The 14,535-nt window shown below is 52.0% G+C and overlaps 1 protein-coding gene across 9 annotated transcripts in view; it reads left to right on the forward strand.

The window, feature by feature from the left end:
• SSBP3 (single stranded DNA binding protein 3) overlaps positions 1–14,535 on the forward strand; it is a 158,020-nt gene that overhangs the window by 87,633 nt on the left and 55,852 nt on the right. The window contains exon 1 of one of the 9 annotated variants that reach the window (XM_072974391.1): positions 4,961–5,049. The exons of 6 other annotated variants lie outside the window; for them this stretch is intronic. The gene's annotated coding sequence lies outside the window, so the exon portion shown is untranslated. Of the gene's footprint in view, positions 1–4,960; positions 5,050–13,714; positions 13,733–14,535 lie in introns of those variants that run through there. 2 more of the 9 variants (XM_072974393.1, XM_072974394.1) reach the window with 2 other exon arrangements.

Genomic DNA, 14,535 nt, shown 5'->3' on the forward strand with positions numbered 1-14,535 from the left:
GAGACTGCTTCACTGAGAGCAGCACTGGCTCCCATGTATCCTCACCCTTTCACAGTGATGGTGGTACGGGTTTTTCTGTGTCGCCTTGTCAGCAGCTGCTGTGGTGCACCAAGACTCATCTCAGCAGAGGACAGCTGAGAGGCCTTTGGACCAGGCCTGGGGCATGTTCCAATGAGTGAGGACCAGTGTGTTCTCTGACAGCATCCCCAAGCTCAACTTCAGCCTTGCACCAGCCATATTCCCTATTAGGAGAAAATCCTGGAATCAGGCTCCAGTGACTCCTCTGGAATCTGCTCTTCCACCCCTGCCCGTAGCTGCCCTCTTGCCACCCGCCCCCTGTGCACTGGCCTTTACACACACTCAACCTTCTATCTGGAATGACCTGTTTTCTGGAACCCCATCTGCTGTGCCCTTTGCCCACCCCCACTTCCTAAACCCCCATTCAGCTCTCCTTTCTTCTGAAAGGCCTCTTTAGCACCCCTGTGTGAGAGGAGCCCCATGCCTGCATGTCTGGTACCCATTTGGAATGAGTGTTTCCTAGTCCTTGGAGGAGACCCATTTCAGAGCTCTTTAACTCCAGAAATTGAGGCATTGCTGCTGAGTTCTGGAAGGCAGCTGGTGGGTGACTGGTCTGGGCCCCTGCAGTCACACAGAATCATTGTTCCCAGCTCCCATCTCCTCATGGTGAACAGCTTTTGCTGCCTGTTCTTCTTACCAGAAGCCCCAGCTTGGAGCCCTGCCTGCTTTGCATGTCTTCTGTCATTTGGTTTCCATATACCTGACTAAGAGCTCCCCCAGTGATATTCAGATCTCACCCCTGCCCATCCGTCCTGTGCACACTCAGGGCTGCCTCCTCTCCTCCCCTTGGCTCCAAGCTTTTCCTTGCCTGAAATCCTGCCTCCTTCGTTTCCCTTTTCTCTTGTCTACATCCTGTCCGTTGCTCAGCAAACATCTCGGAGGCAGTGCTGTCCAACAGAAACAGAATGGGAGCCACACATATCATCTTAAATTTTCTGGTAGGCACATAAAATAAGGTAAAAAGAAACAGGTGAAATTAATTTTAAGAATATACTTTATTTAATCGTAAGCAGATGTGTCCAAAATATTATCATTTAAGATGTGATCAGTATGAAGTTGTTAATGAGTTTTTTAATTAATTAATTTTTTTGAGGAGGGAGGTAATTAGGTTTATTTATTTTTAGAGGAAGTACTGGGGATTGAACCCAGGACCTTGGGCATGCTAAGCATGTGCTCTAACACTTGAGCTATATCCTCCCCCCATTAATGAGTTATTTTACGTACTTTATTTACATACTTAGTCTTTGTGATCTGGTCTGTATTTTACACATCTCAATGGGAACTGCCCACATTTCAAGTACTCAGTAGCGCCTCAGGACGGGGGCTTCCATGCTAGAACATGAGGGTGTGTGGGGATTTAAGAGCACGAGATTTGTAGAGCAGTGGACCTGCTTCATGTTATCTCTTGACCCTGTCCTTTATTAGCATTGTGGCCTTGGATGGTGACATCCCTTCTGAGCTTATTACCTGCAAAAGTGTGCACCCTCTCCTCACGGTGTTGTTGGGAAAACTGAGTGAGATGATGCTTGCAAGGGCTGAGCACAGAGCTCAGCACGTAGTATTGGTGATTGTTTATGTTGAAATCATGACCTCTTGAGTGACTCCCAGGGGCTGTCTTGGTGCCCTGACCTGCCCTCTGGCCCCTGGGCTGACCCTTAAGGTGGCTGGTATCAAACTGCCTAAATGAAGGCCACGAGGGGCAGGGGAATGGGCCCATTCAGGACAGGAGCTTGCAGGAGCACCTAGGGGAGAGTGGTAATCAGGAAATCAGGGGAGGCTTCCTGGCAGAGGCGCCCCCGCCCCCAAGCTCACCTTGGGTCCTTTGGCCTCCAGAGCCTTCTGTGACAACACTGATGCCCCTGTGGCTCCCATTTGCTAATTCTTTGTCCTGTGTAATTAGTGCAGTGTGCCTCCCTCTTGTCTCTAATTGTGTTGTACAGCATGTACTTTATTATATCATGGTATAATACCGTGAGCCTGGCAGTTATCTTGTTCACTAATTGTTTCATATGTCTGTCTTGTCTGCCCCGCCAGATTACCCACTCCTTCAAGCAGTAAGCGCTGCCTTCGTGTCTTTTGTCTCCCCGGCTGGGGAGGGCTGGGCATCAGGGCCCAGGTTCGAGTCCTGCATCTCCACGCTGACGTGGTTGGTGGCTGCAACCCAACCAGGCCACTCTCCCTCCTGCAAACAGAACGACACCAGGGATATTTAAGCCCCATTCAGGCCTAACATCCTCTGATTTAGTGGCTGTCCCTCCAGTGGTTGATCTTAACTGTGCTCAGAGTAGTGTTGGGAAGATCATGATGAATGAGACAGGATTTCTACCCTCAGGGTGTTTAAGGTTTAGAAAAGGGAACAAATATAAAGGAGTAAAAATGTCAATATTGTATTTAATCAGAGTTGTGATGTGTATTCATTTAGCAGATCTTTGAATACATTTTGCACAGCCTTGCCCTGTACTAAACACTTAGGGGTGCCCTTACGCTTACTGGCTGGAGGGGAAGACAGACACACTGACACCCACACAGGAGATGTCATCATCATATGGGGAGAATCCGGGGCACTGGGCTGAAAGAATGGGGGTTGGGAGGCCTCCTGGGGGTGTTTTGCCCCTCCTGCCCAGAGTCGTAAGAGTCTCAGAATCCCGAGGGAAAAGCACAAAGTTCTCTCTTTCCCCTGGAAGCACGTTGTTGAGACTGGGGTGTTTGTGCTGCTGCCTTGCATGTATGATTTGGGGGAGGCTCGGGGAGGGCTCTAAACACAAACCAGATGAAGGCGGTGCCCGCGGGTGCCTGGGAGCAGGGGGTGGCCCCGGGAGCATGTGGCTGGGTCACCCTTTGTAATTACAACACTGCGGTGAAGGCCCCAGAACCCAGGGTGGCAGCAGGCGGGGTATGCTGGCTTCCCATCTGCTCGGCCTCCTTTGGCTCTGAATGGATTAGTTCTGTTTGGGTTGGAGCTTACTGTTGTGTGTGTTTTTCATCCCCCTCCTGTTTGTTCTCTCTCTCTGGCCTGAGCGCCTACTTGGGAGCTGCGAGGGTCCCGCCCGGGAGGGAGAATTGTGAAGTGGCCATTATTCAAACAAGAAAGGAATAATTGGAGTTTGCATTCTTCTGGGCCTCTATGGAAACAAGGATGTGGCTGGGGGTGGGTGGGTGTGAGTCCTCGGGAAGCGAGATGGTGGGGGTATGGCTGTAGAAACTGGGGTACAGTATGGTCCATGTGAGTGACCCCACCTGGTGTGGGGTGCCCTTTAGGTTAATTGGTGAGGCAAAATGAAACTTGATGTGCTGCTGATGGTGGTGTTTCTTGCAGATGGGGTGTCTGAGCGGGCGCTAATTCATACCAAACTTCCCTGGTGAGGCTTCTGTTACAGAGAACTGTTGGCAGAGAATTAGTCTTATGGGCAGTGTGATGTGGTGAACCTCTGTCTGAGCCTGTTTTCCCAGTCTGTCGAGTGGGGATGGTGGTTCCTATCTCGCAGGCTTGTTGATGGGGGAAGTATAGGTAAGTGTGTAAGAAACCCAGCGCCACCCAGCCAACACAGGGAGTGTGCAGCGGAACCTGTGAGCACCTATCTCTTCATGCCACTCCCTGTCACAGGGCACTTGGGATGTTCGTGGGAGTGCCCGTGGACACTGCTGGATTTCTTGTTGGGTTCAGGGAGCTTCTGCAGGTAAAGCAGACTTGTGGGAACCAGTGTAGGTTTGACCTCCTCTTTGAAATAGAAGGTCCATCCCTCCTGTCAGTGGTCCCTCAGTGTCTGCTAGGGGCCCTGCTGTGGAATGGATGTTTTGCAGAGAGGGGTTGAGGAAGGCAGGGGAATCGGCCGCAGTCTCGGCCTCTCAGAGTCCACATTCTAGCTTAGAATCAAAATCTCACACATGTGGAACAATTAGAGAAAAATAACAGATGGTGTCTGATCAGATGTCACTGCTCTGTGAAGCCGCCCAGACTACCCCACCCCCCCAACAGAAATAATCCTCCTTTCTCTGCAATCCCGGAGCTGGGTGCAAGCCTGTGCAGTACTCTGCATTGCATTGATTTGTAATTGGTCGTTTGTGCCATTAATTGTGCAACAGCACATGTTTGTTGAGTACCCAGGTGCCAGGTCCTGTCCTCAGTCCTTCGTCTGGTTTTGGCTGAGCACCTGCTTGGGACACTTGAGCTAGTAGTCTCCACTTGGGGCTTCCCGTCTTGTCTCTAGACCTCTCTGATGCCCCTCTCTCTTGGATGCTTGGTTGTGGTAGCTGTCTCTTGAGTTGGGTCTTGCTGTAGGAGCTTTTGGCTGACCTGGAGGAATTGATGAAGACTCCGGCCAGCCACGAGTCCAGCACAGCTAACAAGCGGTGTGATGTTGAAACACCCCTATCCTCCCTGGGCCTTCGTTTTCTTGTCTTTGAAAAACTGGGATTGGATTAAACAACGCCTCTTTTGTTGGTTCTGAGATTTCAAATTTCTTTTGGAAGTTGTGTTGGCTGGGAAATGCCATTGGTGTGCCGGAGCCTTAGCTGAGGCCTGGAGATGCCCAAGAGACCATCTGCCTTCAGGGATCTGATGGTCTAGTGAGAAAGATGGACATAAGCAGGTGGTGCTGCAGGGGACACCGTCGCTGGGTGTCCCAAGAGAAGGCCCGCCTGGCTCCACCCAGAGGGCTTCCTGGGTGAGGTGGCATTTTGTGTGGGTCCCCAAGAGAAAAAAAGAAGCAGACGATGGTACTGAAAGGGAGGAGTATGATGAGAGCATTCCAGGGTAAGGGAAGAGAATAAATGCTTGGAAGCTTGAAAAGACTTGTCGCGTTCAGGAAGGAGGGCTTGTGTGGGCGGAGCCGGAGCTGTGAAGGGCTGGGCTGGGCAGGGTGCGGCTCCTGGCAGAGTCCTCCGAAGTTTTGAGCCTGCCCTTTAGTGGCCCGGTTAGGTCTGCTTGGGGAAAGGAGGAGAGACAAGGGGACCAGTGGGGCAGATCCACCGGTGAGGAGGCTGGCGTACTGGTCCAGGCTTAGGGACGGAGTCCAGTTAAAGGATGGGGAAGATGGGTATGGGGGTGTTGTGTGGGAGTTGGGCTGGCTTATTGAGAGCTGGCATGATTGGGAGGATTGCCCATACCCCCTTGACACCTTTTCCTAATAATTTGGTGCCCTTGTACCCAAGAGGATGGGCTTAGGGGTATTGTCAACAGCAGATTTGCTGAGGATGCTGGGGATAAAAAACGCCACATCTATCCAAATTAACCAAAGATCGAAAGCGTCGTGGAATAAGGGGCACCTGGCCAGATCCTGGGCATGTCTGTTTCATACTGTAGGTAGGCCTCCGTTTCCCCTTTGGTGAAAATGGACGGGGGCAGGAGAGACATGGGACCAATGCCTGTGGTGTACTAGCCCGCTCCCATGACTGCCGCCTTTGTTTCCAGGGGTTGGAGGATCACACAGGGCAGGGTGGCTCCATTCTTGGCAAGTGGAATGGAAAAATGCCAGTGTCTTAAAGCAAGTCCCAGAGAGGGTGGGGATGGGTGTGTGTGTACTTGGCTGGGTGTGCCCCCAAACTTCTCCCTTGGACAGAGCATCTGTGCTTGCCCAGCTTAGAACCTGCACAGAGTCCTTTACCTTCTAAGATCCCTATTGAACATTAATAATCACTGACTACTAACCCTCAGCGGGGCTGAACCCCCACCACACCGTGGGTGGTTTTTGCCTGTGTGTGTTTCTGTCTTCATGCCTGTCCTTGACCTACTGTGGCACCTGGAACAGAGCAGAGAGTGTGTGTGTGTGTGTGTGTGTGTGTGTGTTGTTGCTACTTTGGAGCCACTGCAGAATTTCTCATCACTGCCAAGTTACTTCCTCGGGATATATTTAGATAGCGTGAGATGAGCGAGAAGTGGGCGACGTGTATTTGCACAGGGATGTTTGCACACGTTGACCGTGGTGTTTTTGGAGCTGATGTCCAAGAGCTGGCTCCTCACACACTTGAGAAAGGGCTGTAGGTACCTCCTCTTAGGGGGATGAGGTGGGTGGGGGGTGGGGTGGGTGGCAGGACAAATCTTCTCTTCCAGAGAAGCCATTTGGACCCAAACCACAGCCCCCTGCCCTCGCCTCTCGTTATGATTGAAGTCATCGGGGTTGAGAGCTGCAGAAAGAAGAGGGGAAGGCAGCCGTAAGGCCTGACTCTGTCCAGGAATGCTGCTGTTCCTAGTGTGGGGTGGGCACTGTTACTGCACCCATTAAGATATGAATAAAATTCCTCAGTGGTTAGTATTTATTGGAAGTCATGGAGACAGTGCAGGCTTCCCAGGGAAGGGTAGGCAGATCTGACCCTGCACCTCTGCTCTGAACACTTCCTCCCACTTCCTTCCTTCCTGCCCCCTTTGCAGTGTGCCCCTCTCAGTCTGAGTTTGCAGCCACATGGCAGTGTGGTGTGGTAGAGGGGTCCGACTGCAGCCGGGGGCCTCGGTCCAGAGCGATCCTCTCAGGTCTCCCCAGACCTAATCAGCTTACAGTGGGGCAGGGCAGTGCTCTTCTGTTATTAAATGCAGAGCTGTGGTCTGTATGATGGAGGCAGCTTTAATGAGATTAGAAAGCTTAACCGAGAGGCCAATTAAATCTGGGCCCGTACCTGTTCGGGCGGCTGTCTAAGCCCCGACCTGCATCCAGAAGCTTCCTGCAGGCCTCCTAGGAGCCTGACTGGTGAGGGTGAGGGGCAGAAGAGGCTTGCCCATCTGGCTAGACATCCTCAGACCTGGGGTCTGGTCAGAGCAGAGGCAGAACCCAGGAGGGATCTTCTGGAACAGCTTGATTCAGGAGCTCCCAAAGCTAGATCCTTACAGCCTCCCTGCAGCCGGGGGAGGGCAGGCAGCTGGGTGGTTGCGGACCCCCCAAGTGGTTTTGATGTGCTGCCAGGTTTGGGAACCAGGAATCAAATCCATCCGCTTTGTTTTATAGGTGGCGGAAAGGGACTTGTGGAGGCTGCCAGCCAGGGCCTGACTCCTAGCCCCATGCCTTTGTCACCAGCGTGTCCTCTTTCCTTCCCAGCCCGTTGGGGTGTCTGGGGCAGGAGATGCTGTTGCCCATCCGTTCACACCCAGTTTTGTGTTTCTTCACACTCCTGTGTGAGGTAGGCTGGGCAGGGAGTGGTGACTTCCCATTTCACAGATGAGCAAGTTAAGGTTGAAGAGACTGCCTCAAACTGGTACTAGCACTGCAGGGCCTGACTGTGGTTAAAGTCTCTCCTTCCCATGACTGGAGTCTTCCTTCTGGTTCCCACTGGAGGGGGTAGGGTGTGTGGATGTGTGATGACTGGACCCAGGCAGGAGGAACTGTGACCCTGTAGAGACACTTAACCATTGTGATCTTTATCAGCAAGTTAAGTCAGATATGAAACAAAGGAGCAGGCTGTTGGGAGGATTAAGTGAGATCAGCCTCCTTTGGTGCCTGTGTGGTGTGATGGGTTATTTCTGTCCCTAGGTTGCAGAGCCAGCAGGCTTTAGGGACAGAGATGGGAGTGCTCAGAGGCTCTACAAGTGAGCAGTGCCCACCTGGTCCCCCCAGGACAGGCCTTCCTTGGTAGAGACAAGGTGGAGAGGAGGGTTTAGGAGAAGTGTCCATTCAACAAAGGAATTACTGAGCACCTGATAGATACAGGCTAGGCACCGTTCTGGGGGAAACAGAAACTTACTTTCACAAACCCTGTGAGTGAAGCAGAATGTATTACCCCCATTTTCCAGACAAGACTGCCAAGGCATGACGTTTGGGAGACCAAGGTCTCAGACCTTTTCCTGCTCTCGACCCAGGTCTGTCTGTGGGCCTGAGGCTGTGTCTGTAGCAGAGGGGCTGGGGGACTCCTCCCTGTTCTAAGGTTCTAGATTCAAATTTTCTGAAGGCCTGTGGATTACCCAGGTCTAATTAAAAACTCCCATCTTTAGTGGAGAAGACCCAGGTCACAGCCTCAAAGGCAATTAGACAAAAATAGAAGAAAACCAGACCGCTTTAGACCAGATTTGCAGCAGAGCGGGGAGCTTGGTCTTCATCATTCAAGGATGGTCCTGCCATGTCTTTTGTGATTTACAAGTTTCAAGCTAGGAACAGAACTAAGATTCAAATTCAAGTCTTTTCCGAGGTTTCCATGTTTCTCTTCTCCAGTGATTGCTTGAGAAGAGAAACATGGAAACTTTGGGAGGAAAAGGCCCCTCTTTGTCCCTTTTGACATTTGGGTTTATGAAAGTATGTTCTGTTCTTCAAAGTTACATCTTTATAAAGGAGAGAAAATAAGGAACAAATTTCTTGTAAGAGTCAAGCCTAGCTTTGTCCAAAAGCTCACTCACAGTCCCCAGTCATTCAGTGGTTATTGATTATTAGACAGTAAATATTTGGATTCTACTTTTTGAAACCAGCAGTCCTGCAGGGAGATAGAGCCTTTGTCCATATAAGAAGGCCAAGTAGAAAGTGTTGGAGGAGTCACAGAGTTTCATGTGGACTTGGAAGAATTAAAAATTATCCTGCCCAGTGGCCAGAGCAGCCTGAGAGATGGATGCATGATGGATTGAAATGCCAGAAACCAGCAGGAAAGTGGGCATTCTGGGTGGAAGCGTTAGCCTATGCAGAGGTTGGGGACCAGCAAGTGCTTCTCATGGCTGAAGCTCAGGGTACAAGAAAAGAGGGAGGTTGGAATGGGAGGAAGAGAGAGGCTGAGACGAGATCACAGCCCTTCCTTTATCTCCTTGTTTGCATTAACTCATGCCAGTCTCAATAGAGGTATTGTCTTGTATTGGGTCAGGGGCATCTGGAGACGGGAGTGTGAATTGCTTGCCTCTCTGAACTAGCCAGGGAGCTGGGGAGCCAAGCTCCTTGCCTCAGTCCAATACTCTGTCCACCTCACTATCGCAACCCTTGGTTAGAAGTTCGTTGGTAATGAATGTTCCATTAGATGTCTCGTTGAGAGGGCTGCGGGTAGTAGTAGGTATCTTCTGAGTTTTAGCTCATGAACCTAGGCAGGGACATTTGAACTTGGCATTGTTGAATGACTAGGAGTTCTATAGGTAGATAAGGGGAAGGTGGAGGGGGAATTTGTCAAGCAAAGAAAGTAAAAGTAGCACAAACAGTGTCCTGGGGGTGCCTGAGCCCTGATTGATAAGGGACCGGAGCCATTCTCAGGACATGGTAAGCACAGGGAGGGGGCAGAGCAGGGGTGCAGCCAGAGGGTTTTTTGGGCTCAGAGAGCCTGGTGTCTGCCCAGCCCTACCCTCCTTCTCTCTGCCTCTTGCCCCTCGAATCTCTCTGCCCCTCTCAAGTTCTCATTTCAAGTCAAGTGAGGGATTCAACCAGGGAGGAGGAGGACGAGGAGGAAGATGAAGACGCATTCCTCCTGAGTGAGCTCAGGGCTTGCTTGCTCTGTGGCTTGTCTCTGATTCCAAGAACCACTTCTTTTATAAACCTGTGGTTTGGAGGGTCCAGCTGTGAAGGGCAGTCCTCAGATTGGCAGCAGATTCCTCTGTCAGTAGGGGTGCATTTTCTGGAGCACAGGGAACAGAATGTCAGGGTGGGACCTCTGCCTTGGTGTCCTCCTCAGATTCTGCCCAGGTCCAGGAGGGGCTCCTCCCACCTCTGCCTGTCCCCTAGCCCCGAAGGTAATAGGCACGTTCTCTGGCCTCTCTAAGAAGCTTGTGGGAAAAGTGGTTCCCTGGGCCAGTGGAACAGACAACTATCTTGAGGAAGACTGAGAACCAGGGAACTCAGCCTGCCTGAGAACGAACAGCAGTCTTTGCTTTGAAGATGGAAGGGGAGGCTCTATTGAAAGGGCTGGGAGAGGCCGCCAGATCTTCACAGCTCATAAAGACCTCGCGATCCCCTCATTGCACCCAGCCGGCTGGGTCAGACTGGACTTCCTTCTAAAGTGGGAATGATGATGGCAGTTTAGCTCCTAGAGGCCACCCCACCCCCTCACGTTACTTTTGTCCTTCTTGAAACTACAGATACTTTGCCCAGATGTTAGCTTAAGCTATCTACGCAGCTATGTTAGGAGGGGAGACTGATGATGATCTCATTTTGCTGACCTGACGAGTGGCTCTGGGAGCAGTGGCTGCCCAAGTCATTTGCCAGAAGGACTGGGCAGCACCAGCACCCAGGTTTTCTGAGGACCCAAAGCTTGGGCTTTACAGGCAGAGGAAGCAGTTTGTCCTAAGACATGTGTGGGCATGGTGGGGTATGTGCGTGCATGTGTGTTGTCGTTTGGAGGGGAGAGGGTAGTTGTATGGGTGTAGCCAGATGGTAAATCAGTGGCTGACTGAGTTTGCTAGTCTTCAGATTTGACCTTGTAGACATGGTGACTATTCTCCAAAAGCGGGATTTCTGCGAGAACTTTATTCATCCAAAAAATATTTACTGAACCAGCACCTTCTCTGTGCTATGTTCACCACTCCTGCCCACATCCCTGGGAGGACAGCTGGCTAATTTAATAAGGAATTAACAGTCAGATGTGACAAGTGCTGTGATGGGGACACATAAAGGACAAAGAGGTATCACCCAGAGGGAGGGGGGTGGAGGAGCGTGCTCTAGAGAGGGCCCTGCGTGTGCGGTTGGGTCGTTGGCGTATTCATCAAGTGAATTTGGATGAAAGGGAGGCCTTTGTAAGCTGAAGAGTACTAAATATATATAAATAATAATAGGTTATCCTTTTTCCCAATGGGACTTAAAGAGTAATTTGTTGGCCTCTGATGAAGATCTCATAAAGACCTTCCTTCGTGCTTTCAATACCATATGGATTGGTGTGGGGAGTAGGCATGGACCACCTCTGTGGGAAATCCCGTGTCTGTTTCAGAAGCCGAATCTGGGGGAGAAATCTCGTAGATAAAGTCCCCTGACTCCTCAGAAGCCTTTGACTGGTCAGGCCATCTCTGGTCCTTCCAGGCTGGGCTCCTGGCCCCACCCCTTTAGCAGGTTTCTCACTAGGATCCTAAAGGCTGAGTGTGTCCTTGGGTGCTCTGGACCTATTCTTGGGGGATGCTAACAAGAAAACCCTGACTTGTGTGCCTGGTAGACAACCAACAAGTATCCGCAGAAGTCTTTGTGATGCCCTCCAAAGGGCACCCCGCCTTGCCCTGCGGCACCCCCTGCAGACCTCTGCAGCGTGGGCTGTGTTGAGGGCGGAAGCAGCCTGGGTCTTGGTGCACACCTGACCTACCTCGTCATCTCCTCTGTGTCACTTTTGGAGCAAACTAAATAATCCACCACCCTTAGAGGGCCTCTCGCAAGCTTACAAGGGTGGGCTCTGTTCTAGAATGTGGCTGGGTGGGGTGGGGTGGGGTGTGATATGTCTTTGAGGGGCTGATTTCCTGTGATCACAGAATTTGAGTCAACCAGACCATCTGTTTGGTTCTTTCGGGGCACTGGGTACCAGAGCTATTACTGTTTCTGCTTCAGAGACAGAGACAGACATGTGTACACACAGACTTGCACAGAGTCCGTGACCTTGTGAATCCTCTTGTTGGGGGTATTAACATTTCTGTAAAGTGACCGTCCTAGTCCCCTCATCTTAACACCGCTCCCTCGTGTTTGCTCAGAGCCCCAGGGGCTGGGAGCAGGGTGGGATGAGGGTCTCACCCAGTGCAGCAAACCTTCCCTGTGCACCTACTGGGTGCCTGGCCTAGTCCTGGGGAGGCTTCCTGCACCTGCTGCATTTAGGCTTGAAGGACAGGTAGGGCAGCAGGAAGCCACGGGGAGGGCTCACTTCCAGTGCGAGGAGCCCTGATGGGAGGAAAGGACACTAGGTAGCCTGTGTTGATGGCTGCATCGAAGTGGGCCAGGGTGGAGGAGGAGGTAAAAGGGAGTCTCACTCCTCTGTGGCTCCGGGCACCTGGGGCTCTGGGCGGGAGGCACTGCCCTGCTCTCATTCAGCTAGCTAGTTTTTGTTGGGGTTATCGTTGCTGAGCTGAGCTGTAGCGCCCTTCTGTGGCAGCTGAAGAATTTGGTTAGAGGAGAAGAAATATGGGCTTTGAAACCTGGCAGACCTGGGTTCGAATCCCAGGTTGGCCACTTCCTGGCCTACTGTGTAACCGTGGGCAGGTCAGCTCTCTGAGCTTCAGTCTTCTTTTCTGTAACACAGGGACAATACTGGGACTGGAGAGGGGATCAGAGGGAAGTACTAAAGGGCCAGGCATTAGGAGGCACCTGTTACTGTCAGGGGTTGCTATCCTGTCACTCCTGTGGGCAGCAGAGGGAGAGAGGGAGGGTGTGGCTGGAGCATGCCACCTCCAGAGGAGTGGAGCCCTGGCTGGGGCCCTCTTTCTGACTTCCCAGTGCCCTGAAGGGCCGAGCCACAGACCCAGCCATTGCAACCCAGCACCCACCAGTGAGGGGCCGGCATAAGCTTCTCTCCCCCTCATTTCTCATTTGCTGGTGACCACGCCTGGCAGGTGCTCAGGAGCCTCCGGACAAGGTACTCTACCTACTGCATCTTGGACAGCACAAACACCTGAGCTAGAGGCAGAGTGGCACCCGGATTTCAAGCAGAAGAGCCAGCTACGCGGTCAGCGGTCTGACAGTCGTGCTTAGAGGGCTGCCCGAGTGGACAGCGGCTGGCTTCTCGTGGTGTTGTTTGCTCCAGTTTCCTTTGCGTTGTGACCGACATCATTCCTTATTTGCTAAACCCTCTGAGCAGGCAGCAGTAATAAATCAATTAATGACTCCGATGAATCGTTTAATGGCTGACAAAATAACAGTAAGGCCAACAGCTTGCATCTCTCCAGCAGTACCAAAGGACTCTGGTCGACCGGGGTGGGGGACTGAACAGAGACTGTTAGCTAAATTAGTGCAATTAGTTCGTGCTTTAAAGGCTTAGATGGCATCTGCTCAGCACTGAGCCTGCGTGCCTGCAAACCCCAGTAGTGGGCTGCTTGAGGCTTCCCTCCTGGCCCGCCAGGAGAGCCCGAGGATTCCCGGCCCCTTCGTTTACACACCCCTCCCCGGCCAAGTGTAAACTCCTTAGCTTTGATGTGAGGGGACCCTGGTGAACTTTCCAGACTCTGCACCTTGTCCTGTCATGGCAGAGGGCGAGCCGAGGGAAGGTGACTTTGTCCCCACTGAATCTGTGCAGCTGAGTGATGTGTGAGCCCTCATTCTTGAAAAGTGTTCTGGGGGTCTTGCCTTTAATGATTTCTTTTAAACTTAAAAAAAGAAAGTTTGTAGAAGCAGGTTTTTTGTTCTCTGCACACCTCAGGCCTGGCAGGATTAAGTTGTCACTGGAACTGAGTGTGTGTGCGGGCCCATGCCAGGGAATTTTCCACTTTTCAGAAGCAACTGCCAGTGTTCTTGTTAGGGAGCTGTCACTGGCCTATAATGACATGCTTGCGGTTGTAAGAGGCTCCTTTAAGACAGTGGGAAGCGCGCGCGCGCGTGTGTGTGTGTGTGTGTGTGTGTGTGTGTGTTTTGCTAATGGTGTAAACCAGGGCCTGAAGCTCATCTCTCTTTAAGAAGGAAATCAGCGTTGTACAAACAGCGTGCTGTTGATCCACTCCGCACTGTTCATTTGCAGGGGGCACCTCTGGCCCTTAATCTCCCTTGTCTTGGGTGTACACGCCTAGGACCCGCGCCCTGTGCCGTGCAGCCCAGCCGGGGAGGTGTTTGCACATGGACGAGGGCGCCCTGGCCAGCATCCACAGTTTAACCAGGTATTATGACTCGTGGCTCCACCTCTTACACAAACTGTGCCCTTTGATCTAATTCCCAGAAGAAGCCGGGTGCTTCCTGGGATGGATGGGCAGGGCTCTGTGGGATGGTAGCCGTGACCTTCTCAGCACAGAGAAGCCAGTTCCTCTTTCTCTTGGAAATGTTCCATCTGGGGTGCCTTTCTTTCATTTTTTAAAAAGGTAAAGAGAGGTCTTGCCTCAGAAGACTGAGTTCTGTCAAGCAGAGGACTTTGTCTTCCAATAGCCCCGATCCCTTCTGTGCCCTGGCCTGCTTCGTGTTCATGGAATCATAAAAAGCACGCCTGGTGCCATGTTGCTGGCTCAGGGGCTTCCTCTGACTGAGCACCTGTTTCACCTGAGCTCCTTACCCGAGGAGTCATATTTAGGTCCCCCACACCCTTGTAGAGGGTAGAGCGCCCCACTCCTTTCCAGATGATGGTGAAGGGCTCAGAAAGGTAAAGCGAGGTGCCCATGTACCCCAGCTGCTGGAGGATGGAGCAGCTGGGCCTAGAACTGGACTTCTCTGTCCCTGGGCAGCATCTTTAAGCATCAATTTCCAAACTTAGACCAGAGAAGCCGGAACACAGCTGAAAGGTCTGGGCTTGACTTTCTACACATCTTGAGCTGAGGGACCTTGGACAAGTCCCTGAGCCTCCCTTCTCTTATCTGTAGTCCCTGCCAGATTGTTGGGAAGATCCAGGAGAGGAGCTGGATGCACTGTGCTAAGGCAGGCTGGGTGGGCAGGGTGGGAGGCCCGCTCCTCATATGCGTAAGAGGCCCCCTTT

Source organism: Vicugna pacos, chromosome 13 (genome assembly GCF_048564905.1).
Source record: "Vicugna pacos chromosome 13, VicPac4, whole genome shotgun sequence".
NCBI lineage: Eukaryota > Metazoa > Chordata > Mammalia > Artiodactyla > Camelidae > Vicugna > Vicugna pacos.